At 50.2% G+C, this 27,772-nt stretch overlaps 1 pseudogene; it reads left to right on the plus strand.

Moving 5' to 3' along the window:
• Positions 1-452: 452 nt before the first annotated feature.
• On the plus strand, positions 453-27,772 carry LOC149357220 (uncharacterized; annotated as a pseudogene).

Below are 27,772 nucleotides of genomic sequence, written 5' to 3' on the forward strand. Positions count from 1 at the left end.
CAAAATCATCAAGAAATAAAAAAAAATATGTTGAAGCAGCTGCAAAAACGCAAGTTAAACGAATAAGCTAGGCCACGGACGATCGACGACGGTCGTTGTGAAAGTGGTCTTAACCACAATGCATCCTAATTCCTCACGCCCTTGGGTATAGGAAACTCTAGTTTATTTTTCGTTTGCGTATTGCATGTTGGAGGGTGGTGCCGCAGGCTATGACACTGTGTGTGCTGCCGCATTTTTTTTAGTCTTCATCTTTTTTTGCGTTCTTCGATGTGGAAAATGGTTCGACCGATCTTCGTCGTCGTCGCCAGTGCGCCCTACGAATGGACGTTCGCCACGTCTCAGTCACCTCGAGGGCGCGCGTTCCGCTGCCTCGCGCCCACGCATTCGGGTTCTGATTTCTGATTCGTGAGCCAGCGCAGCTCGTCCGGCGTGCAGCCGTGCTCGCAGTCCTAATGCATTTCGAGAAAGCCGACGTGGAAGGTGGCCCGGGACCGTCGCGTGTTGGCGTAAGCCGCGATTCTTCTAGATTCGCCGCTAACCGTCGCCGACGCTCCTTCTGTTTTCCCCCTCTTTTTTTCCTGCAGTCTTCGCACCGCGTGGGGGACGAGGTCTGCCGCACTACGGACGAGGTCTCCCGCACTACGGACTCCGAGAACGACGAACGGGATTCAGCAGCGGGTGAGTGAAACTTAACGGCGCGCTCAAGCCAGCACTGAGTGCGGTGACCGGGCTCGCGCGTCGGGCGCAGTCAGCTGTTCGGACACTCGAACGCGGGCTCTCTGGCATCGGCGAGCTCAAACAGCCCGGAAGACCGCCGACCATACCTCAGGGACTCTCTGCAGCCAATAGGTCGCTTTGGTGGAATTTCGCGAAGCATGCCTCCGTCGTGGTATTGGCGAGCTGGTGTGTACGAGAGCGCGCGTCGACCCGACTTGGGGCGCCGCTGTGTTCTGCGTAGCCGCGCGCGCTGTGCGACGCAGCGGTGCTACAGGGGAGGCTCGGCAGAAGTGCCGATGAGAGAGGACGTTTGCGGATATTCTAACAAGCCGACGGCACGCTCCCTGGTCGTGGACCGGCGCGTGTAGACCTTGGCGCTCGCGCCTTCTCGGCCACGGCGCCGCGTCCTTACACGAGACGGGAAAGGCACGCGGCTTCACCAAAGGGCGTTCTAGAGCCGTGGGTTCCACAGTTATGAATTTGAACGGGCTGGTGCTGCGGCAAGCCAATGCGCGTTCACGCTTTGAAGCCACGATTAGGTCTGTCGCGGCGCATGTAGCGAAACCGACGCGCCCGCTCTCCTTTACAGCTAATCTTATCCACAGGCGTGACGTGTGATTACGTACGTGTAATTCGAGCCGCTCCTTGCTGCCGGACTGACTCGACTCAGCTACTCGACTCCCGGACACGACTCGATGGCGTTTACATGAACCCGGTAATTGGTTTCCTACTCGGAAGACTTAACTCGACCCTGTCGATTTCGTGTAAACGCCGCTAGCGGTCGGGGCGTATGGGGCACATTCCCTGGTACTACTGCTGGAAGTTTGTTAACAGCAACGATTAGAGGCGCCCAGTCGGAGGTTTCAGACACTCGTCTGGTGGTCGAGGTCTGGAACACTCAGACGCAGTACGACATCACAGAGAAGCTTTCCGTTAGCAGCGATTCCCCCGACGATTCCCTTCCCTTATCTGCTCCCTCTTTATAGATTGCGATTGACTTGTTCGGTACCGGCTCATCGTTCCACAGGTGTAGCCAAGCCTGAGGGCTCCCCTTTTGAAATATCGTGAGCTGTACGCGCAGGTTTTTGCGTATCCCTAATTGCCTATATTTGCGACCATTTCTAGCCAAGGCCCCGATGGAACGCCGGAGAGGAAGTGTCATCGCCGTTGTTAAGTGCTGGCGAACTTTTTCTTGCCTTTCAAAAGCGCTCTCATATTTTTAGGAATAGCTAGCGGCGCCTTTGTTTCCGCTGCTCACTGCCGCCTCATACGATCACATACCCTGTGCGCGGAACACAGGTTCCGTTTCTAGCAACGCATTGGGTAAGCGTATACGCACAAAAGGGAGACGCACAAGCGTTGCTTCCAACTAAAGTCTGGTTCGCAGTAGCACATCTTTGTCGTCTTAGTTCGTCTCGATGCCTGATGGGATTTGGCTTGCGCGAACTGCGGGGATATGTGATCCCGCCAGATTTCATTGCTCTTTGTCGCGGATCACTGAGGCCAGTGTATAACACCACTGTCCACTTCCATGCGGGGATCACGGAGTCCCTTTCGGGTTCAATCTCACGAGTTTGAATTGAATGGCGAGAAAAGACTGTTCCATTTTTAAGTCCAATTTTCTCAGCCGAATAAACATCGACATAACAAAATAAAAACCACAGAATCAATTTTTACTGAGAACACATTGGACGAGTTCTCCTGAGCATCTCCTCAAAGTTATCGTTTTCTTTGGCCTCCGAGTGTTTTTGCTTCCTCACTAGTGCTCGGAGAAAAGCACGTGCTGCCGATATTTTTATGAATTCTCGGCAGGTAGCATTTGCAGTAACAATCCCGTCCTTGCATTTATTTTCTTTTGTGATCAATTGGACTCTGGTCCTAGTCAGCGCGAGACCACGGTCTGAACTACGACAGACACTCAAGAGAGAAGCGGCCAGTGCGCCTCACAGGACTCCCCACTTAATGGCATCTACCTATTGTAATGATCATCAACCGGCTTGCACCTGACAAAGGCAACTGCCGGATGGTTGACTGCGACGTCATTGACAACAAGCAGCGCGGCCATTTGTTGGAGGGTGTATTTTGAGGACCACTTTAAGATTGAAGTTCAGAATGGCGCAAAAGACACACACACACAGGAAAAAAGGGAATGACAGAAAGAGCGCCAACTACCAACTGAGTTTATTGCGGAAACACCCTCTTTTATAAGGCAAGCCATATCAACCACGAACCGGAAGCAGAAAAAACACATATTCATGGTTTGAATTCACATTTGAAACACCATCGGCAGAAAAAAGCCACAAGAACAAAAAAGCAGAATCTAGAACTACACGTGGCCGTCTAAGAAACCCAGCTCCTGGCGGCAGAGTTTAATCGATGAAGTGCTAATGCAATTGGACCCAGCTTTCTGCATATGATATGCTTCTATAATCTCTCTTTCAAACCTTTCCCTGCCTCTGCCGATAAACGTTGCCTGTTCCAGCATCGGTCCGCAATCTCTGCATTCCCTACAGTGATCCGGCAGGTTGCCCCTGTCATTGTTTTTAATTGTTCTTCTGCGCTCGCTAGCTCTCTCGTTGAAACACCGGCCAGTCTGGCCACTGTAGGCGGATCCACATCTGAGCGGTATGCGATATACGACTTCGGACTTGCATTCAGTGAAGCGTATCTGATGTTTGATAGCGCATCTTCGGGGTCGTCTGTTCATCATGGAGCAAATGTTTGCAAGCTTGCATGGTGCTGAAAACAACACATTTACACCATATCGACCCCCTACCTTCTTGATATTGTGCGCTATCTTTTGCATCTACCGTATTACCACCATAGGCCTCTTGTCTTCCTGCTTACTTTGCGTATCACCGCTAGAAGTGACCTTGATTCTTTGTAGCAGAGATTCACATATCGCTGTTATCATCAGATACGGGTAGCCAGCGCTACCCAGTCTCACTAGCTGCTTGTCAAAGCCGGCCTGCACACAATGATCGCAGGATTTCGAGAGAGCTGCGTGTAGGCACGTGATGGCTATGCTGCGTTTAACCAGTTTGGAGTGGGCACTCCTGAACGGCATGAGGTTTTTCTTAGATCGGGGGTTGTACACCCAACGCACATGGTCTTTTTTTTGAGAAATCAAACAGAATGTTCAGGAACTGGATTTTACCCTCTTGAGGCAGTTCCCAAGTAAAGGTAAGGCCTTGAGAACTGTCTCTAAAAATGTTAAGAACATCAGCAACAGCGTCGTCAAAGATAAAAGGAGAGGTCCCGTGAAAAAGAATAAAATAATCATCAACAAAGCGGAAAACCCGTCTAACAGGTGTTCCGTTCAACTGCGCACTAATGCGCTTGTCAATAAATGATAAAAAGATGTCGGTTAAAATAGGGGCAATAGACGAGCCAATGCATATTCCATCTCTTTGCAAATAAAACTTCTGGTTAAAAACAATGACAGTAGAGTGAAGATAAAATTCTAGCAACGATATAAAGTGGTCACTGGTTATGCCACAGGCGTTTTGAAAATCTACTTCATCAGACTCGTTTAACTTCTCACGAATAGCTGTAAAGAGGCCATCGTGAGGAACAGAGTAATAAAGGTTTTCTACGATGGCCTCTTTACAGCAGAGATTGCGGACCGATGCTGGGACAGGCAACGTTTATCGGCAGAGGCAGGGAAAGGTTTGAAAGAGAGATTATAGAAGCATATCATATACAGAAAGCTGGGTCCAATTGCATTAGCACCTCATCGATTAAACTCTGCCGCCAGGAGCTGGGTTTCTTAGACGGCCACGTGTAGTTCTAGATTCTGCTTTTTTGTTCTTGTGGCTTTTTTCTGCCGATGGTGTTTCAAATGTGAATTCAAACCATGAATATGTGTTTTTTCTGCTTCCGGTTCGTGGTTGATATGGCTTGCCTTATAAAAGAGGGTGTTTCCGCAATAAACTCAGTTGGTAGTTGGCGCTCTTTCTGTCATTCCCTTTTTTTCCTGTGTGTGTGTCTTTTGCGCCATTCTGAACTTCAATCATGAACCAACTAGCCCCAAGGCAAGTTCTTTAGCACTATAAGGTGCACTAATGAGGAATCTTAATTCGTCTTTTTACCGCGGGAACTCGATCTAAACGTTCCGAGCATTATCAGAAACTTGGAATTAATGTCCTGTGCGGCCGATTTCTCTAATCCAAATCGGGTTAATCGTCCCGGCTCCCGCCTTTTTTTCAACGCACCGCTGACGGTAGGAGGAGTCAACCAACGCGTGGAGTGACTTCAGGCAGTCGCGTAGCGGCTTCGCTTTCACTTTTATTTTTTTTTAGGTTTCTGTCTGCGAACGAATGCATGAACGAGTCTGCGAACGAATGCATGATAGGGCTTTAGGCGTACGACATGGATTAGTTCGGGTCGTACGCGGCGTCGCTGGGATGCAGTCATTTGGTCAGGGACGACTTCATAGTCCAATTCACCTAGCCGACGAAGAACCTTGTACGGGCCGAAATAGCGTCGCAAAAGCTTTTCGCTCAATCCTCGGCGGCGAATGGGCGTCCAAACCCAGACTCGGTCTCCTGGCTTGTATTCCGCGTTGCGTCTTCGTAGGTTGTAGCGTGTGACGTCGGTACGCTGCTGGTCTTTTATCCTTAATCGGGCAAGTCTTCGGGCTTCTTCTGCGCGTTGTAGGTAGGCGGCGACGTCGACGTTATCTTCTTCGGTAACGTTCGGCAGCATGGCGTCCAGCGTGGTCGTGGCCTCTCTGCCATGGACGAGCCTAAAATGCGTCATCTGGGTGGTCTCCTGCACTGCGGTGTTGTAGGCGAAGACTACGTAAGGCAAGATGACGTCCCAGGTCTTGTGTTCGGCATCGACATACATCGCGAGCATATCGGCGATGGTCTTGTTGAGGCGCTCGGTCAGTCCGTTGGTCTGCGGGTGGTATGCAGTTGTTCTCCGGTGGCTGGTTTGGCTGTAATGGAGGATGGCTTGCGTCAGTTCCGCCGTGAATGCTGTTCCTCTGTCAGTGATGAGCACATCGGGGGCGCCGTGTCGCAGAAGAATGTTCTCCACGAAAAATTTGGCGACTTCTGCTGCTGTTCCGTTCGGTAGGGCTTTTGCCTCGGCGTAGCGGGTCAGGTAGTCGGTCGCTATAATGATTCACTTATTTCCAGATGTAGATTTCGGAAAAGGGCCAAGAAAGTCCATGCCGATCTGCTGAAAGGGCCTTGAGGGTGGTTCAATGGGGTTCAAAAATCCTGCTGGTCGGGTTGGAGGGGTCTTTCTTCGCTGACAATCTCGGCAGGTTCTCACATAATGCGCGACATTGGCAGACAGTCGGGGCCAGTAATACTTGTCTTGAATGCGGCGGAGGGTGCGAGAAAACCCGAGATGTCCAGCTGTCGGCTCATCGTGTGAGGCCTGAAGAATTTCTCCGCGCAGACTTACAGGTACAACAAGAAGGTAGGCTGTCTTGTTCGCTGCAAAGTTTTTCTTCACGAGGACATCGTTCTTTAAACAGAATGAAGACAATCCTCGCTTGAAAGAGGCTGGGGGGTGAAGAAACCTTGCCTTCCAAGTATTCTATGAGGCATTTGATGTCGGGGTCCGAGCGTTGCTGTTGTGGAAAAGAGCTGGCGGTGATGGGTGCCAGGAAGGTGTCCTCATCGTCGTCCGGCGGCGGTGCATCTACAGGGGCTCGTGACAGGCAGTCGGTGTCAGAGTGCTTGCGTCCGGACTTGTAAACGACGGTTACATCAAACTCCTGGAGCCGCAGGCTCCGTCGAGCGAGGCGGCCGGAGGGGTCCTTCAAACTGGCGAGCCAGCACAGTGCGTGGTGATCGCTGACCACCTTGAACGGTCGTCCGTACAGGTAGGGGCGGAATTTCGACGTAGCCCAGATGATGGCAAGGCACTCCTTCTCAGTTGTCGAATAATTAACTTCGGCTTTGGACAGGGAACGGCTGGCGTATGCGATGACCTTCTCCACTCCGTCAATTTTCTGAACGAGGACAGCGCCTAGGCCCACACTACTTGCGTCGGTATGAATTTCAGTCTCAGCGTTTTCGTCGAAGTGCGCGAGGATCGGTGGGGACTGTAAACGACGCTGAAGTTCCTTGAAGGCTTCCACTTGCGGCGCTTCCCATTTAAATGGCACGTCTGCCTTTGTCAGGTGGGTCAGTGGCTCGGCGATGCGTGAAAAGTTCTTCACAAATCGTCGGTAGTACGCGCACAGTCCGAGGAATCTGCGCAAAGCTTTCTTATCAGCCGGTGGTGGAAACATTGCGATAGCAGCGGTTTTCTGCGGGTCTGGCCGTACTCCCTCCTTCCTAACGATGTGGCCTAGAAACAGCAGCTCTTCATAGGCAAAGTGGCACTTCTCTGCTTTCAAAGTTAGGCCGGACGATTTGATTGCGTCTGGTACTTTTCGAAGCCTTTTTAGGTGTTCCTCAAAGTTCGAGGCGAAGACAACGACGTCATCTAAATATACCAGACAAATCTGCCACTTCAGGCCTGCCAGCACTGTATCCACTACTCGCTGAAATGTGGCTGGTGCGGAACAGAGACCAAATGGCATCACCTTGAACTCGAAAAGCCCATCTGGAGTGATGAATGCGGTCTTCTCACGATCTCTTTCATCGACCTCAATTTACCAGTAGCCGCTCTTGAGGTCCATCGATGAGAAATACCTGGCGTTGCAGAGCCGGTCCAGTATGTCGTCGATGCGAGGGAGGGGATAGACGTCCTTCTTTGTGATGTTGTTCAAGCGCCGGTAATCAACGCAGAATCGAAGTGCACCGTCTTTCTTTCTCACTAGAACAACAGGTGCCGCCCAGGGGCTCTTGGAAGGTTAAATAACGTCGTCGCGCAGCATTTCTTCCGCCTGGTCCCGGATGTCTTGTCGTTCTCGCGGCGACACTCGGTAGAGGCTCTGGCGGAGAGGTCGGGCGTGCTGGTCGGTTATAATGCGATGTTTGCAATCGGCGTTTGTCGGACCTTCGGTGATGACGAGAAGCACTCGCTGTAGCTTCGAAAAAGATTGCGAATCTGGTCTTGTCTGTTCCGGGGCAGGGCTGGGTTTATGTCGAAAGTGGACGAGTTCTCTTGGTCAGGCGAATCTTCTACGGATGGGTCGAAGAGCGTGAAGAAGTCTCGTACGTCGGATATTTCGTCGAGGAATGCAATCGTCGTTCCTCTGTTAACGTGCCGGTATTCTTCGCTGAAGTTAGTCGACAATACATCGGCTTGTCCTTTGCGGAAATGTGCGATGCCTCTTGCGATGCCGATTCCTCTGTCGAGAAGCAACTGTATGTTCCCCTCGATAATGGCTTCAGTGTTATTCGCTTCTGTGGCGCCTACGGTGATGATGACGCTTGAGCGGGGTGGGACACTCACTTGTTCCTCCAGGACACTGAGGGTGACGTGATGTTCCGGAGTTCTTATCGACGGGATGGCCTCGTCCGTGGAAAGTATGATCATCTTGGATCGCAGGTCGATGATCGCTTGATGCTCATTAAGGAAATCCATGCCCAAGATCACTTCGCGGGAACATTGCCGTAGCACTACAGAGGTCGCTGGATAGGTATGTCCCTTGAGAGTCACTCGCGCTGTGCACCGTCCTGATGGCGTAATGAGGTGGCCCCCTGCGGTGCGAATTTGCGGTCCGCCCCAAGTAGTCGTTACTTTTCTCAGCTGCGCAGCGAATGGTCCGCTCATCACCCAATAATCGGCTCCTGTGTCGACTATAGCGGTGACTTTCTGGCCGTCGATAACCACTTCTAAGTCGGATGTCCTGGCTCTGGAGTTACACGTCGTCCTCGGCGTCGGGTTACGGCTTCGTCGGGTATGTGAATCGTGGGTGGGGCGTGTGGTCGGAGATTTCCTTGATGGCGGCGTAGTTTTGAAGGCGGTTTGCGTCGTGGTCGAGGCTGTTGTATGCGTCGTCGGCGTAGTAGGTGCGGCGTCTTCATACGGCGTGGTCGCTGGAAGATCTTCGTCGTTCCCTAGGCAAGCAACCTGACCTCCACAAGTTGCTTTGTTCAGTTTCCGCTACGGGGGCTAGGGGACCTTCCTCGAACAGCCGCGGCGTAGCTTCGGCTCGGTGAAGGAAATCGTGCGGTGGACGGCGATGGGGAGCGGGAAAAACGGCTTGAAGACACGTACTCCCCTCTACGTAGGTAGTCGTCAATTTCCTGTGGTCGCTGGCCGGGGAGCGGTCGAGGGGCGTCGATGGCGAAACCTCGCAGCCCGATGCCTCTGTACGGGCAGTGGCGAAGTATGTGCCCAGCGTGGCCACAATGGAAACACAGTGGGCGGTTGTCAAGAGTCCGCCACTCGTCGCATTTCCTAAAGCTGTAGCGTCGGTCGTAATGTGGGCGCGCAGGAGCTTGGGGCCGTCCTTCTTGTAGAGCTGGTGCGCGTCGAAGAGGGCTTGGGGGGTCTCGTCGAGGAACAGGACTGAGTAGTGCGGCGGCGTAGTTCATGGCTACAACTTCTGTTGGTGTTGTCTGTGATGGGGAGCCAAGTGCGTGCTGTACTCCTTCGCGGATGATGTCCGTGAACGACGCCACCTGAGTCTGCTGCGTCGGCTGTGTTGGCGATGGCAGCAGTCGGCGAAGTTCTTCGCGAACAATTTCGCGTATGAGATCACGAAGGTTACCTCCACTTGCAGGGGTATATTCTGGGGCGCTCGCCGACAGTACTTCAAGTGGTCGGTTGTAGTGCCGGGTCCGGGCGTTCAGGGTCCTTTCGATGGTTGAAGCTTCAGCTTCAAACTCGGCAACGGTTGTTGGAGGATGCCGGATCAGTCCAGCGAAGAGTTGCTCCTTCACGCCTCGCATTAGGAAGGAGAGTTTCTTTTCTTCGTTCATGTCAGGGTTGGCGCGCTTGAAAAGGCGGTTCATGTCTTCCACATACGCCGTCACGGTCTCGTTTGGGCGCTGAAATCGCGACTGCAGCAGGATCTCCGCTCTTTCCTTGCGTACGACGCTAGTGAACGTAGCCAGTAGTTGCTTCTTGAAGGTCGCCCAGGTCGTGAGGGAAGATTCGTGGTTTTCGAACCACGTTCTGGCGGAGCCGTCCAATGCAAAATAAACGTTACGAAGCTTAGCGCTGTCGTCCCAGGCGTTCACCGCTGCTACACGATCGTACTACATGTCCAGCCAGTCTTCCCCATCTTCGTGTGGTTCTCCACGAAAAGTCGGTGGCTCACGGGGCTGGCGAAGCACGACGGGCGTTGGCTGTGCACCAGGTTCCATCTTGGGGGGCATAGTACCCCGCACCTCCACCAGATGTCACGTAGTGGTGACTGCAGTACGGCAAACAGGAAAACAGCGAGAACGTCTTCGAAACGAAACGCTTTATTCGGGCTGACTTGCGCCCGCAAAGAACTGAATCACTCGGCGACGTCGGCGTAGCAACAAGCGTGCTCGGCGGTCATCGAACAGAATGCCCGCCGCTGTCAGCCGTGCTCTTTTTAAAGCCGGTAGCAAATCTTCGAGATAAAGCTTTAGAAGTTACTAGAACATTCTGGCAAAAACTAGAGTCGGCTCCGTCCGGATGCGATCCATCGAGATAATTCTAGGCGCGTCTTGCGTCACAAACGAAGCGATAAAGCGGCGTGCCGGCAGCCTTGAAGCATGAACAAATAAACACAACAAACAAACGCTACAAAGACTCGCGGCAATATGCATTGGTGGTAAGGGGCATAAGATAGCACTGACAGTTTGTACAGTCACTTGACACTGTGCTCTGGCAGAAGTGGAAGTCAGACGGACTGAAGGCGATATTCGCGGAGAGGCCAATTGAGAAATGCATATGAGTCGGGAACAGTAGTATAGTACACGAACAGAAGATATAGTACACGCACTCGCACACACCACCAAAAAAAAAAAATACCCCTCACGATGAAAAGACAAAAGCGCCAGCGCTGGACTGTTCGAACCCATTCGTTACACGATGACATTGTGGGCTACTTGGCGTTTTTATCTTCTTTGAGACCCTCGTACGGAAGCGTACAAACCTCTGTAATCGCACATTTACTTCCTCAGTGCGTGTGTGTAGCAAAGGAAAAGCTCTCCTGCTTGGAGAGGGCCAACTTTTTTTCAATTTTAAGCTTTTTGAGCGGGTTGAATTTAGTTCGAGGCGTAATGTAGCACTCATTATAGGTGTCTGATGCGTTTTAACTTTATGGTCGCTGAAGCACAGCGCATATACCATGAAACGTTAATTTCTCCAGTCAGCTGCGGCGGCAGGGGGAAGATCGGCAGAGGCACAAGGCTAGGTCGATATCTCCCCCCCCCCCCCCCCCCCCCCCGCCCTCGTCGGCTTCGGCATGCCGTTCCCGGGCCTCAGCGGCGCGCTTTTCGCATCGTCACTTTCCATTGTGCGTCGGTGACTTTAGCAGTGTTCATGCCTGGCACTACCCAGGGGGAAGCGACGGGGCCCAGTCGGGATTCATCTCCTCGATCTGTAGCTACGTGGTCTACATTTCAGCGCACACACTCAGGTTACACAGCGAGGCTCAGCAGAGCGGAATGGTTGGCTTTGTTGGTGCATCATTGTTTAAACACTGTAGCGCAACAAAGGAAACCGGACACATCGACAGAAACGAACAGCGCCAACTTCCAGTAAGGTTTACACTCCAGAGGCATCATAAGGCATCATGCAGGCTAGAGAGGTTTCGCCTGCTCACGTGTGTCCCATAATCTGTGAATTTTACGAGGGAAACATTTTCCCTGAGAGGGAAGGGAAGACTCCTGACCCCCAGAGTTTTCAGAACATACTGAGGAGCCTTAACTTGCTTGAAATCTGCATCTTCTTTCTGCAGGCCGACACACAGCACTTCCCTGCCCCCCCCCCCCCCCCCCCCCCCCCTCCCATTCCTCCTCTTTCTATTGAGGTGCCCAGATTTAATTCATAATGTCTGGCTGTGTACTAAACCGTCAACTGTAAGCACTTGCAGTATGATTAGCCCCAAAATAAAGTGGGCAGAAATTGAGCTGCGCGTGAATTTTAGCGCTCTGGGAGCCGAAAAACACCCCAAGCAGCCCAAATAGCCCACATAACCCGCTACGAGAACCTCTGCTTTAGTCGAACGTCTTATGCGGCATTTGTAGCTTCTGTGTCGGGTTCTTGGATGCTTTCGTTCTTTCGAACCCTTTACCTCCATGGTTGGACAGTAGCAAAAATTCTAAAACAATTCGTTCAAAACCCCCTATTGGCACGCAACACGGTCGGCGCAGCGCCCGGTTCGTTGACACACAGTTAAAGAACCCCAGATGGTCGAAATTTCCGGAGCCCTTCACTACGGCATCCTCCATAGCCTGAGTCGCTTTGTGACGTTAACCGCGAATAAGCCAAACCAACAGTGGCGTCATAGCAGGCCTCACATTGGCTCTCTGCACTTTTCTCATGTTGGCTGGCACAGCCCTAGTACTTTGCTGTTTCTATTCGAAACGCGTTCTTTCCAGCGGTGTGGGGTAGCCTTAGTGGCTGATGTTAGTTGGGAAGCGGCGTTGGGCATTGACTCCTGAAAAAAAAAAAATCTACCATAGTTTAGGTGTCTGCAATTTGCTCATTTTGAAAAAAAAAAAACGATCTGATTTGCTCTCAGAGTTGCGCAGCACGAGCGTGCACAAGGCAGGTAGTGTGGTTTGGAAGTTGTGAGCACTATCCCACTTTCGTCGCCTTACTGAGAGGCGCCGAATGTTTCGGTCTTCGTGTCGTCTCGACTTCTCTTTTTTATGTTCACACACAACGTCGTGTGTTGAAGACGGCGGGGCCCATTCCGATCGCTAGTACGATAATGCATTCGCTTTCCGCGGAAAAAAACGAAGGTGTGCTGCGCTATGTCAGTGCACGTCAAAGAACCACAGGTGGCTGAAGGTAATTCAGAGCCCTCCACTATAGTCTGTGATAGCCCGTGTTGCAGCTTTGTGACGTCAGACCCCACGTACCACACACCTCTGCGCGCAGGTGGTGCAGCAAAAGCCAGGTCAAGGGAAAGTCCTTTTGTCCGAAGCAAGTGTCGCCAGTGCCCAGTTATCTGTCCCCCCGAATAAAGGCACCTTTTGGCATTGTGAATGCGCGAACTCTTTGTAAATTCGAGGCACATTTTTGCTAAACGCATCACGTGGTCCGGGCTGTGACGAACAGCGCCTCTCGCTACGCCGATGAACATTGAGCAACACAGAGTCCGTGTCGCGTCTAACGATTCAGTGTTTGGGTGCGCAGGCTGCAAGAAGTCCGGCAAGGGACGCGGCAAGCACAAGGGCGGTAAGCGCGGGAGCCGCGCCAAAAACTTCAACGAGCTGCGCCTGGAAGGTAAGCACGCGCACCGACATTATTTTTGGTATCGCGACACTGTGGACATGAGCGTTGGATACTGAGGCAGTGCAATTACTGGGCTTCATCATAGTCATCACCCTATGTCCAGTGCCCCCCCATATCCCTTGTGCCAGCTGCGGCCACCTTATACCAGCGAACTTCCTATTCTCACATCTGATTTTTGTGCTGCCCCCTGCTGCACTTGCGTTGAATCCAGTCCGCTACCCTTACCGACCATCGGTTACCTTGTCTCCGTATTACATGCCCATTTCTTCTTCTTGATTTCAACTAGGATGTCACTAATTAGCCTACATTTCCTGGTCTACACTGCTCCTTTTACATGTCTTTTAACAGTCGCTCCAAGTGGCGCAACAATTCCGCTGCTCTGTAGCCAGCAGCCTCCAAATGGACGCCTATATCGCCTCATATGAGCCAAGGAATCGCACTGCAAACGCGGTAAGCGTTTTCTAATCGTGTGTGTGCGTTTTTTTTCCAGACTATGTGCCGGAGGAGTGTATCGAAAGCCTCGGTAGGTGTCTTTCGCTTTCTTGTATACCTCACTTTCACCTCGCAGGATTTTTAGACTTGTTTTTAATACACAGCGTATCATGATTACATTCCATTTTACTTAGTATAACACAGAGTTAAATAAACATTGCTTCGGTGCTGTTTTAGCCTTGTCCTCCTTGTGCCATTAAACTACCAACTAGCTAATTCGTTTAAACTCCCATAGCTAATTCGCAAGACGTGAACTTAAAGGGACCATGCAAAGAATTAAAAGCCGCTTGTAAATGTTAGAACTGATGCTCAGAAGCATTGACACCAAGTGTAAGTCTTCTGAACTGAGCCGGCAATTTATTATGAATTTTTAAAAATCGTGTTTTTTTTTAATTCGCGGGCCGTTTGGTGTCCTCGTAGGGAGCCATTTTGGAACCAAAATCGGGAAAACAGACGTCACTAGACCCATGACGTCGGCAGGCCACCACACGCTGTCATTCGCTCGAGCCGCGGCAGCTACGACGTCACGGGCACACTTCCGGTAGCGGTGAAAATCGTCTGCTCATGCCGCCGCGCGACCCCCTCGGGCAAGCGCGAGTCAGCTAGGCATTGCCTTCGCGCGTATGGTTTCAATTCACCTCTGCCGCCTCTTTCTGTCGCGAGTTCGGGAGCCAAGAAAGCGCAGAGACCGGAGAGACGCTGCCGACGTACGCTGCTCCTCGGGAGTGCAACCGGAAGTCGTAAACCGAACGTCAGCGAATGACGTATTCATGGGCGGAGCCCAGTCCCGGAGCTGTTTTCTTTATTTTTTTTTATGGTGCCCCGCGCGTACGAGTTGACGGGGGAGAGGAGGAGCGTGATTTTTAATCGTCTATAACTTCGTTGTTATTGATGCTAGCTCAAATTCTTGCGCTGCGGTGACGAGTGATGGATTGCCTATCTTTACGTAATCTCAATAAATTTATTTCATAGTCCCTTTAACGGCGTGAATCTTGCACCTTTTTTTCTAGCCTATGTAACGGTGGAGAATAACGGCAGCCGTGTTCTCTCCATGGGTGTGAGGTCAAATGGCACACACGCGAAGAAAATTAGCGTGGCAGTTGCGCGCAATCTGCTTTCATTGGGTTGTAGAACCGTACAACTCATCAGCAATACCTTGCTGCGCTCTTGAGTGTTGAGAGTCTCAAACAGCAGTTATATTTTACTGTTCGTGCATACGCTTGGCCTCTGCTCTTTCTGACGCCCCATTTCACTACTTTTTGGCGGCCTAGATCGTTTCTCAGGTTTGAAATACTTTTCAGAGAACCCACAGGTACGCCTCTCGCGTGTCGCGCCTTGTATCCGTTTATTTTGCGGTGAAGTATCTGCGGGGCATGCCGCGTGAAGGTGTACTCCGCCCCTCGTAGATTTTGCTGCGCCAGGCGGCGAGTCCTAGTAGTTTACGTGCTGGTTAAAATTACACGGCAACAGTGCCCACGCTGTGGCGGGGAGGGGCTTAGAAGCAATTCATTGCGACGAAAAATACAATGTTCAAAAGACGGAGGGAGGTGGAGGGCGAGTGGCAACGGTGAAATGGGATGCACGACGCACCACGGGCGCCATTCTCACGGAAAACTGTTTCCATTTTGCAGAGAAGGGAGACAGCTGCAGTCTGGCAATCACCATGAGATACAACGTGCGCTCCGTTGACCTTACGGAGCTTTCTGGTGACATCGTCAAGTTGATTTTCAAGGGGAAGTGAGTGGACCAGACTCCTTCGTATTTCAGTAACTCGCTTCCAGTGTATGCGCTCGTCCGCACGTTGTCTTCAGACGCGAAAGCTTTTTACAGAATTTACAGAAAGCCTTTTATAGAATAACAGAAGGAACTGCCCGCGTACTTCTTACACGCTCCGAACATTCTTAGAAACTTGGCATTATTGTCCTGCGCGGCTTATTTCCCTATTAAATTTTTTAACTGACCTCCGAGAGTAGGAGGAATCAACCAACGCGTGGAGTGCCTTTCAGTCAGTCGTGGAGCGGCTTCGCTTTCGCTTTTATTTTTTATTTTTTTTTTGGGGGGGGGGAGGGGGTTTATGAATAAAGTTTCATTCGCTGAGAACCTAGCCGCAAATTAGGCCCACAGAAATAAAAAAAAAACGCGTGGACTCTGCTTTCGCAGATCACTCCGAGTATTATTACTCCTCCGCGGTGGCACAGCGGCAAGCCGCCACGCGACTGGCTGAAAGGCACTCAACGCGTTCGTTGACTCCTGCTACCTGCGGGAGCCGGGACGCCTAATTCGATTTAATCGGGAAATTGGCTGCACAGGACAATAATTCCAAGTTTCTAAGAATGCTTGGAGCGTGTAGACTGAGTTCCCGCGGTAAAAAAAATGAGCTCAGTGTTCTCTTTAGTGTCTCTTTAAGAGTAGAAGGCGACAGCGTTATCGGGCCGCTGCCGGCGCTTATCGGCAGCTGCTCGCGGGTAGGGGGCGCCGGTTTCACGCGTTGACGGAGCAGCTGCGGAAGGCTTCCGCGCTGGTGCTCGGGGCAGTTGCTGACTGATCGATTTCTTGCGACGCGAAATGTCGCAGAACTCCTCAACCAATCCGTGGCGTGGCGTGGTATGGCGTCACGTGACTTGACATTGATATCCGGGTTCTTGCTCCGCCACGAAATTCAAGCCATGGCGGGCGGCAGCCGCCCCGTTTTAGGCGTCCGTGTTCAAACATACACGCTTCGGTGGCAGCATTGCGCCTTCTGCTGCATGCGCTTTTTTCTACTTTTGGCGAGACGTTCGTGTCTCTCCTGTGAAATTTTCCTCAAAGGCAATCTGTGACGTCGTAAAATATTTTTCTCATTCTTATGATAAGCAGCACCTCAATTTCATGTGCGGATAAAAACGGAAACGTGGAAAGAGATGTCGGAGTTGTCTTGAATATTTACGCAGTCAAAGGTTATGCGTGCTTATACATGCATGCTGCCTTTCGTGATATCAGGACGATTACTGCGAGTAATTTTTCCTGATTGACAGTTAAAGATATGGTTATTCGCGATTAAGTTGCTCTCACTATGCGTTGTTAGGTAACGCATGTGTCCTTGGCCTTTCGTCCACATGCGAGAGTAGAGGTACAGTGTGTTATACATGGTGAGACGAACACAGGAAATCGGCTCTCGGTGGCGGCATTCGTTGCGTGCACCCCGCTGGGTCCGGCGACGCTTGCGTGGCTGGCTATACCTGCCGCCACCGCAAGCACATGCGCACACAAAGGCACCTCTGGTTTCGTCGTTAGTGCAGTACAGCTTTCGGGGTTTTCAAACCCGCTCACACCCTCATGTGCGAGCTGAAGGCGGAGAGGGCACTCCACCGCCATTTCTCGTTCGGAGAGACTCGCCTGTGAAAACGCTCGGCGCCCGTCGAGAGTCGGCCAGAGCAGTCGCGTCGCCTTCGCCAGTGTGAACGCGCCTCAACTCCAATTTCGCCGGTCATGTACGATATATCGAACTGTGCGCCGCGCTCCTACAAGTGGCGCTTCTCCCAACAGCCCTCATCGATGACTTTTTTCGCGCGGAGTTCTGCGCGACCTTGTTCACCTGCTGCAAGCGCTATAGCGCTGTGAAACCATGTTACGAGGTGAACGTGAGGTGTGGTTGAGAGTGGTCCCCGATCTCTTGTATTTGTTTTCCACGCCACAAAGTTGCCATGTGGTATAGCGGCGGCCCTCGCTGTAGTGCTACGCTCGCTACGCCGCCGAAGGAGTTGCGCAAACCAGCTTTACCCTAATTTTATGAGCGAGTATTCTATTTACAGTGTGCTGGCAACAAGAATAGGCATCTTATGATAGGAAGTGCCTAGTTCCAGAGAACCTTCCGCCACGGATTAAGGTCAGGCATATCAACGCCCAGTGACCGGCGCGTTGCCAGCACGCCGGCGGGCGGCACGCCACTGCAAGAACCGTCTCACTAGCGTGGTTGACGAGTATTCTTGCTTGTAGCTTACAGATAGGCTTATCTGCTGCCATTTTTTATACATCAAATTATCGGTACATCGAACTATTTCCAGATCCCCTTCGAGTTCGATATATCCGGATTCGACTGCGCTTTATATTATAATGTTAGGACGTGCCGCTGTTGCGATCGCGTATGAATCCAAGGAACCAATTTTTCCATACGAAACGCATGAAAAAATTTCATACGCCAAAGTGTGCTCAGTCATACTTTAAAGCGATAGCTGTAAGGCTCCCGTTCCGCGGGAAATACGGCGTCCGACGTTCTTGTGTCGCGAAACTCCGAATTGATCGAAAATGTTTGACGTCACATGTGGAGTGATTTAAACAACACATAAATCGTGATTACTTTCCGGCCGCGGCGGCCGAATTTCGATGGAGGCGAAATTGCAGAGGCCCGTGTGCTGTGCGATGTCAGTGCACGTTATAAAACCCCAGGTGGTCGAAATTTCCGGAGCCCTCCACCGCGCGTCCCTCACAACCTGAGTCGCTTTGGGACGGTAAAATAAATCAAACCAAACCAAATCGTGATTACAAGTTCGCAACATGACCCAGCGTCATTACGACATATAAGCATATAAAGCAAGTTAACTGCGCAGAAAACGAAACGGTTAATAATGGTGGAGAACTGTACGTTTGCCCCTTGGATTTCTAGTCAGACACGCTATCCCTAGGCCACGGAAGCACGTTCTTAGGCTTGGCTAAAGCGAGCTTTTATATGTATGTTGTGTGGTTTTTCACATAACTGTGGTAGTTTATGACTGTGCGCTATTGAGTCTGTGTGCGATTATAGAGGCACTAATTAAGTAAGTTGTGATTAAGTGAGTAACAAAGTGCATGTCGGTGAGGGGTGAGTGTACACGAACGACCTTATGCTTGTGTCACGTGACATTGGTGTTCTAGTGATCTGGCACGTGATCAGGTAATATGCTAATGAGACAAGTGTCCGCAGTCGCTGACGCGACCCATTAACGCTATTGCCTCATACCCTTAAAGGCGGAGCTTAAGTGTCCCCCATATTTTGGCCACACCTCTACATGACCCCCCCCCCCCCCCTCCGCAGAAAGCTTGGCGTGCAGTTCTCAATCTGCTGGTGCCCCTCGAGTCTTATGAGCTCGCATGTGGTCGCGCGGGCTGACAGTAATTTTAGGGCGGATAATGTATTTGCTGTAATCGCTCTGCGGCCCTCAGACCGACTGGAAGAGCGACCACTCGCGTTCTTACATGATGTGCCTTAGGCATCAAGGAAGAGCGTCTCAGTACGGCTCTCTTTACTGCTCAGTGACGAGGACCGAGCCCATTGTGCTTACTTGCAACATGAGTAATGTCACGGGGATTTTACATTTGTCATGGGACCGTCAGACTGCGAGCTGTCGAGCTGCGACAATACAAAATATGTGCAGTCGGGCCTCGTTATAACGAAATAATGTATGTAACGAAGGAATAACCACTCCCCTTGGAAGCCCATTTGACATCTCGTTTTTACGAAGTGAAATTTTCTTTCAGCGGGAGAGAACGAACTTCGAGTGAACCCCACAAGCCATTTAGCGCTGAGCCTGTAAATTCGTAACGGTGCTTAACACGTGCATGCCTGTTCAGAGTAAAAAACTGCAGTTGCTCCGTGCGCAAACCTCCTCGCTACGTACGGCCTACTGCGAGCGCGCACTGCTTCTCTGGTTCCGTGTGCACATCAGTTGCCATTTTCACCCCGCCGTGGTGGCTCAGTGGTTACGGCGCTCGCCTGCTGTCCCGAAAGACACGGTTTCGATCCCGACCGCGGCGGTCGAATTTCGATGGAGGCGAAATTCTAGGGGCCCGTGTACTGTACGATATGTCAGTGGACGTTAAAGAATCCCAGGTGGTCGAAATTTAAAGGAGCCCTTCACTACGGCGTCCCTCATAGCCTGAGTCGCTTCGGGACGTTAAGTCCCAATAAACGAATAAGCCATTTTCGCATTATGGTCTCAATGTTAAACCTGTTCAGTAGTGCGCTAGATGAGCATAGCGGTATCGAGAAGCAGCGGAAAATGAAAGCGTAAAACAATTTCCGTTGACCAGAAGGCGGCTATCATCAAAGCTTTCGGTCTGGCATGTATGCATATCCCTGTCGTGCGAATAAGTGTTGTCGCCCGCGTGCTCGTGAGCTATGCTGCGAAGCCAACCAAAGCAGGCACTCGCGAAGAAATCGGTGCTGCGCGCCCTCTTTTATAGCGGCACCAAGAACGAACGCAGCTGAACATTCCGAATAGGTCGGTCCTCGAAGACCTATCCACCTTGGCTCTGAAGCTCATGCGGCCTGCGGAAGGCATGAGCGCGCGTTGGCAAGGCTGACTTCCTCGGTTGGTGTACGCATATTCGGCCACGTGGTGGGCGCTCGGTTCAGTAATGAGCCCACAAAGCACATCGGCGGCACGCCAAACGTCGTCTTTGTTGTTCTCGTTATGTACGTAAGCCCGCTGGCATGCGACAGTTGCAACCGAGGTCGCGTTTGCTATGTCGAGGCAGTAGCTATAACGAAGAAATCCCGGAGATTCTCCAACTTCGTTGTAACGAGGTTCAGCTCATTATTGATAAATAATACTAGTACCAGCACCCTTTCGCCGGCCGCTGCGGTGGCTCAGTGGTTATGGTGTTGGGCTGCTGACCGGAAAGACGCCGGCTCGATCCCGGCCGCGGCGGTTGAATTTCGATGGAGTTGAAATTCTAGAGGCCCGTGTACTGCGTGATGTCAGTGCACGTTAAAGAGCCCCAGATGGTCGAAATTTCCGGAGGCCTTCACTACGGCGTCCCTCATAGCCTGAGTCGCTTTGGGACGTTAAACCCCATCAACCAACCACTACTCCTCTACGATTGAGTTTTTTTTTACTATACCGTAACTACGAGCCATGCATAAAATGCGAATATCAATCTACCTTGAGGAAAAACACAGCGCACTCCTAAGACACGGACAAAGAAAGGCAAGAAGATACAGCGCTGACTTCAACTGGTTATTTTATTGTGGAGCAACATAAATATACGTTCGAAAAGTGAGCGGGAAGACATGAGTAACATCTGCTGTGTTTGCACGCGACCGAAAGATAACAAACTGCAATTGAAAATAACATGAGGGCAAGGGCGACCCTTGGAGGCAACAAAAAATGAAAACTAGACAAGATAAAGAGACAAGTGGAGGGGCGATTAAAAGGATCACGCTTAAAAGGATGACGCTTAAAAGGATGACGCAAGCAGGCAGTACAAGAGACAAAAAACACTAGGAGATGACAAGTGAACAAAATGCACTAAAAGGCCAAAAAGACCATTAAAAATTTTTTAAAACTGATAAAAGAACCAAAAGGGACGTTAAAAGCAGAAGACAGAAAACAACCTTGTCCAAAAGGTAAAAAAGGCTAAAAGACGAATTTCGAATCCTACACATTAAAATTGCTCTATGTCTGGTCTTAGGAGTGCGCTGTGTTTTTCTTCAAGATGAACTACCAACTAGCCCGCTCTTCCACCCTTTCAATCTACCTGCTGGTTATGTGCACGCATGGAATGCTTAGTTCATTACTCCGGTGCATAATTTTGGAATTGCCTATTAACTTGAAACTTGCACCTGACTTCAGTATGAACTGCAAGTTTATATCAGCAGCTAGGTAGCGCCCTGAACCCCCCCCCCCCCCCCCCCCGCTTTTCCTTCTTTTGGTGGTGCTTTTGTTTTTCTTTTGTGAACATTTACTCTGTGCTTTTCCTTATCATTGTTTCTTTTTTTGTATTCCTATGTGTTTTTATTGCGAGAGCTTTCGATTACTGGTTTGTGCTCATTACGGATGCCTGATGAAATACATTTTGGATTGGACAGCTTACAATCATGTCTATTGGTGGAAACATTTTGCATGAATTTCTTGTACTTTCAAAATAGAGATGCTTTTGATTAGTATTTTTTAGTGCTAAAACAGTGAGAAGGAAAAGCTGATGCAGACCTTAGTTCGAGGCTGGCCAACTCGCGAAGATGCTAAGCGTCAGTGTTAGCATCTTCGCGTGTTGGCCAATTTAAATCGTCTGAGTGCCGCCATGAGAGCGGTATCAAAGGGGATAGGAGGCACACCAGCGTGTGAGTGGCGTTAAGGCAGCACCATGACCACCGGTCGACCGTCAACCAGACAGCACGGCGGCACGTAAGGACTTGCGAACAAGCTGTGGTTGCCTGAGACGATATCACTGCGTCCGTGTTCTCGGAAGGTGGAATTCTAGGGTCAACCTCCTCTTAAGGCAGACGCGCCTCGGAAGCCCTCTTCGTTTGCATGAACCCGACCGCAGCGGTTCGAGTCAGGCGTCGAGATGAGCAATTCCCCCCCCCTCCCCCCCTCCAACTCGACGACTGGGCATTTACACGAAGTCGATACCACTTGCGGCGCGCCCTCGGAGTAGAAAATCGGCTCCTGGTGCACTTCTGCCCAGCACATTATCCTATTCCCAGGCCTGGAAGCGATTATAAGGGGGAAGGGCCCAGCGAGTCAGCCCAGTCCTTGCTGTCGAGCTGACTCGGGCCGACCCGACAGACCGACTCGACCCGAGACTATCGAGTTCATGTAAGCGCCTTGGTTGGATCAGGTTTGCACAGCTACAGCAGAGTGCAAGCTCCTGCCTTCGAAATCTGCGTCGTTTCATACTGAATGTGCGCACTAAAAGTACGCGCTGATTTGTGCGAGCTTATGGGAAGCTGTTTAGGTGGAAGCATTATAGCGGCCATATTGCACAAATGGACGCTATGCATTTAGGGATAAATTTGACCTCTTTAGTTTGTTTTAATAGGCAGTAGCTATAGCTCTTCTGAGACTTGCGCCTTAAAAGTTTTCATTTGGTTTATGGCGAGTTTAAAGTCCCAAAGCGACTCAGGCTGTGAGGGACGCCGTAGTGGAGGGCTCCGAATAATTTCGTCCACCTGGGGTTCTTTAGCGCGCACCGACATCGCACAGTACACAGACCCCTAGCATTTCGCCTCCATTGAAATGCGACCGCGGGATCGAACCCGCGTCTTTCGGGCCAGCAGCCGAGTGCCATAACCGCTGAGCCACTGCGGCGGCTGCCATAAAAGCGATCGCAAATTCCAAGTTCCCTCTTGCACATCTTTTTACTCGTGCGTAGAAAGCTTACGCGGGACTCCATCGCGTTAAGTGCAAATATATTCTATAAAGTTTTTTAGAAGGGGTTGAGAAAAATCTCTTGAAACAAAATTTGAGAACTACGCGCAGCCTGGGTCTTCAGTGCACTGATAGTGCACACATTGGTGACGCTTTAACTGCCTCGACTGACGAGTGTCACTGTGCCAGCGGAGAAAAAAAGTCGAGCTAAGAGTTCACTCCTTGCTTCAGCGTACCTGCGCCGGAATCGCAGCCCGTCATCGCGCAACTATAGCTCACTGCGAGTGAGATTGGTGGTGTCTCAAGGCACAGTGGCATATCAGAGCTCTCGTGAAATTCCGCAAGCAGGGCTACTGTAGCCAACCTCGCCGTTGCTAGAGAACCCGGAACACGGCCTTACTCGCTGGGTCTATATACAGAGTTACTACAGACACACTGTGCTTTCCACCTGCCTCGTATTCGCTGGCCGCAGGAAGGCCTTCGCCCGTTACCTGAGCCCGGCGATAGCCGCGGCCAACTTGAAGCGCCTCCAGAAGCACGTCGGAGGGAAGCTGCTGCAAGTGGAGAAGTGCGTGACGCGCAAGACCGCCACCATTGGGAACATTCTGGACGTCTTCCGGCTGCCGTGTGACTGTCCCGTGCGCCGCCTCAAGGAGCACTTTCCGGGGGCCTGAGTTCTCATCATCAAGAATGGGTGAGCACCTTGCGCATGACTGACAAACAGCCTCCATTTGTGGATGCCAGTTGGCACAGAGGCTGGACAGGATGCATTGCAAGAATGGCAGATGACTATTAATGTTAAAAAATCAGTTGCTTTATCCGTAACCAGAAAGATACACAAATCAAATTTTCAGTACACATTAAACAATATTCCTCTTGATTCGGTGTCCGAATATAAATATTTGGGCATAACACTAACCTCTGACCTCAGATGGGATTCTCATGTTAACAATGTCACATCAACCGCCTTAAAACAGTTATTTTTCATTAATAGACGCCTCAAACTAGCACCATCAGAAACAAAGCTTCTTGCATATAACACATATGTCAGACCAATTCTAGAGTATGCTAATGTTGTTTGGTTTCCTTTCACTAACAAGCTCACTAAACAAATAGAAGCAGTGCAGAGGAAGGCGGTCAGATGTATATTTAATAGACACAGGTTGACAGACTCACCAACAGAACTAATCAAACACGCAGGACTACTAACCCTTCAAAACAGAGCAAAACTAGCGCGCCTTAAAACCATGTACCAAATCGTACACAATCAATTAAAAGTCGCCACTTCAAGATACATATCACAATCACAAACGCGACAAACACGTAATAAACACATACACACTCTAAACGAGTTTTCATTCCGTACTGACACTTTCAAATATTCATACTTCCCTCGTGCTATACGCGAATGGAACACCTTGAACACATCCATTGTTAGTAGTCCATCATTGAATTCCTTTAGCACACGTGTGGAAAATCAACTACTTATATCTTAGTATTTATTGCGTTCATATATGTCATTACCAAGTTATTCCTTCCGTTTGTGTTTTCACTTGTGGTATTATTGTCCGCCAAAATCATGTCACATGCTCCTCACTCTGGTTTATTTGTTATTCGTATCTTCCAATGTATAATCTCGTGTTATATTTTTTATGTACTTTGATTAATTACAATTGCTATTTTTTTTGTGTGTGCCTCTGTACTTTGAATGCCCTCCCTGTTACGATCCCTGATGGGATTGACAGTATCGAATAAATAAATAATAAATAAATAACCTGTAGGTGAAGAAAGGCCAAATCGCTGAGAAATTTATGTGGCGGTGATGGAAGGCGCATGTCAGCAGCGTGGCCAATCGCGCGCCCTGCGCCATCCGCCGATTAAGTCGTGTCCAGAACCGTGCTATTGCGCACGTTTCCTTGCTTGCCACTTGCAGAATTGAAATGCAGGCATATATTTTGGTGCAGTGACGATATGATGTTTGTTGCAATTGAGCGCTTTTTCGTCGCGGCTGTGCGCGCATGCTGTACTCACCTCATGGTTTCGTGCACGGCATGCTAGCAGGTGTCGAGGGAGTTCCGAACGAATACATGGCACGCTGCCGCTAACATGCCGAGCGACCATTTTGTTGTCTGCACACGCTGAGATCGCGGAAGCGACCACGGTGTTATTGTCGGATAAATTCCGGGCAGTGTGGTCGAAATTACTGGCTGGCTGTAGATGTCGTTGTGCAGCTCGGGTTGTTTGCCTCTTCTAGATTCGCTTGTCTCGAGTTTGGCAGCGTGGACGAAGTTCGACGAGCCCTGAGAATACCCGGGTGTACTTCCATTGATGGGCACACCGTACACTTCGGTCTCGTAAAGGAGCTCCCGGAAAAGGACGGTAGGTCTCATTTTTGGCAGCTCTGCTCGATGCTATAGAGTACTCCATGCAGGGCTTGTTGGTTCATGCTACAAAGGAGGAGGAGGAGGGAAGGTGCGGGGATCTGTAGGAAGGACGAAAACGAGAAAAAAAACAGGAGATCAATGGGCTTCACAAAGCAGTAGGTGTATATAAAAAAAAATGGCGAAGAGAGGAAAGTGAACCAGGATAAATGTGGAAAGAGGTAGGGACAGAAGAAGAGATAAAGAACGAGTGAAATCAAAATTTAAATAAGGTAAAAAACGGAAAGCAATCATGGCAGGAACCAAAACACGAAAGAGAAAAACAGAACCCGTAACTGCCCGTGGCCGCTTCCCGTCTGAGTGGACCTAGGTCTACGCGCTGGACCAATGACCGTGGCTCGCCTTTCTTTTACCCCCGCATCCATCACATTTTTGAAGGCGTACCTTTTTGTTGCGAAAGAAACACTACGATAGTCGCTGAGTCATTTCGCGGAACTCTGGAAAGGCCAAGCTGCGCATGCGCGAGGAGCGGGTGACGTCACACGGGGCACAGCTGGTGCGCCGGGGCCGCCGCCGCAGCAGCCGCCGCCGCGCCCTCTCCATCGCCTCGCCGACAGTCTCTCTCTCTCTCTCCCTCTTCCTTTCCTGAAGAAAATGAAAATTGTATTTAATTTTCATTTTCTTTATTACTTCTCTTTCTTCTTTCACTCCCACTTGCTCCCTTCCTCTACGGTGCGGTTCGGGTGTCCACTGAGGTGACAGAGAATTACTGCGCCATTTCCTTTCCTCAAAAAGCGTTGCGTTCAAAGGGCAAGGCATCGCGCCGAACGGGTGGTGGCGTTCCGCGGACTCTCTGGCAGCGCTACAACACGCTGTCGCGTTCCACTCCTAGAGGCGAAGCTTAAGCATCATTAATTAGCAGTTAATTAGTGTTTAGTCATTAATCAGTAATTAGCCATTAATTAGTAATTTGTCATTATGTATGACGTTATCCAGTGGTGACGTCACCATTGCCACAGAGGCAGTCAAAGTGGTGCGGAAAACGCTTTCGCCTCTACGCACTTAAGACAGTCAAACTGCCCCCTCAATTTTTTGAGGTCGAATTGAGCTGTCCTCTCAAGTGCTTCAGTGAAGCGCCTTGTGTCGCCCTTGTAGTACATCGTGTAACCTTGCACCAAGTTTGAGTTGTTTTGGTTCAGTGCGACCGCTGTCTTAACGGGACACTGAGGACAGCTCCATAAAGTTTATGTTCTCATAGAATTGATTCCAACTTGTGACATAAAGGCCAAAAGGACTTCCTGATTGCCGTTTTGAAGTGAATAGCGAGTAGCCTAGCCTCAGATACGCGCTTTTAAAATTGTGTTCACGTCATTGCGGTTAGGATATGGAGTCAGTTGGCGATGGTGATACCTGTAATTTTTAGTAGTACGCGGTAATCTATCGATGCAGGTCAATTAAATTTGTCCCCAGTGTACCCTCAAGTCAGGGAAAGAGGAACACCGACAAAAAGGTGGTTGTTAAAAAAGTGGTCTTTCTGGCTTCTGCAGAGTGATTTTTTTCAACATTTAGAGAGTTTTATTTTAAAAACTGAGAGATAGTTCGGTGCTGTCTGTTGACCTGGATTGCACAGCAAGTTGGACATTACGTACCTCATATACATCAATATTTAAACGATTAACTTAAATTAACTAATAAACTTTTTTACTTCAGGTTTTAAGGGTCAAGTTTTTATTGCGAAACTGATGGCCGTCAACATAGTAGGTGAGCCCTGATTTTTAAATTTTCTTAATCGGCAATGTGGTTCCAAATATCGAACGCCAAAAATGCGCATTTGAACACTTGTTTGAACACTTGTTTTGAACACTCTCATTACCCAATTATAAAAGGAAGTCGCTGCGCGTGGTATCATCGCCGAAATCAAGTTAGCTTCTTCTGCATCATCAGATACACCAGCTGAGCCTGCATCTGATGCGTAAAAAGTGCGAAGGAAGTCTTTTTATAAATGTGCAATGCAGGGTAGCCTACTCAACGAGCTTGAAAATGCTTTATTTTTGACGTTCGTTATTTCGAAACACATTGTCGATTAAATAAACATAAAAACACAGCTCGCCTTCGATGTTGACGGTCATCAATTTCGCAGTATAACTTTGTCCCCTTAATTAAAAATAAAAGTTAGTTAAATTTCGAAAATATTCTAATTTTGATCCATACGGGGTACATAATGACCGCCTTGCCGTACAATCCAGCTCAGCTTACCGCACCGACGTATCCCACACAATATTTAAAATAACAATCTGTAAATGTTAAAAAAAATGACCCTGTATACGGAAGCCTTGTTTACTCTTTAGCGAAGAAAGGCTGGCATGCATACGACCGTCGTGGCTGGATTAAATCTAAGGTTTGACATCTTGTCTGGTCGGGTAGTAAATTCGCGTCACAAAGCAAAACAGGGACGCTCACCAGAGGCGCCTTCCATATACGGCGTCGAGTGTAGAGTAGAAACGCCTCTCAGCGGAGGTGTCCGCTGGCGCATTGGCGTGGACGTCTCGCTAGTGCAGCTGCGCTAGTGCCTTGCATGCCTCGATGTGTTTTTTGAACGGCGCAGATGAAGACCTCCGCCAGCAGTACCGCAGCGACGGTGGCGACGGCGGCCATTCCTCGTCTGGCCGCCGCGGGTGGCAGGGCAGCCGGGCCTACTGGCACAGACGCTGGCGTGGCAAAGGAGGAAACCAGGGCAGCCGGTGCTTCTGGAACCGCCGCGGCACATACTGA

This window comes from Amblyomma mixtum, chromosome 3 (assembly GCF_055824585.1).
Source record: "Amblyomma mixtum isolate Tamu chromosome 3, ASM5582458v1, whole genome shotgun sequence".
NCBI lineage: Eukaryota > Metazoa > Arthropoda > Arachnida > Ixodida > Ixodidae > Amblyomma > Amblyomma mixtum.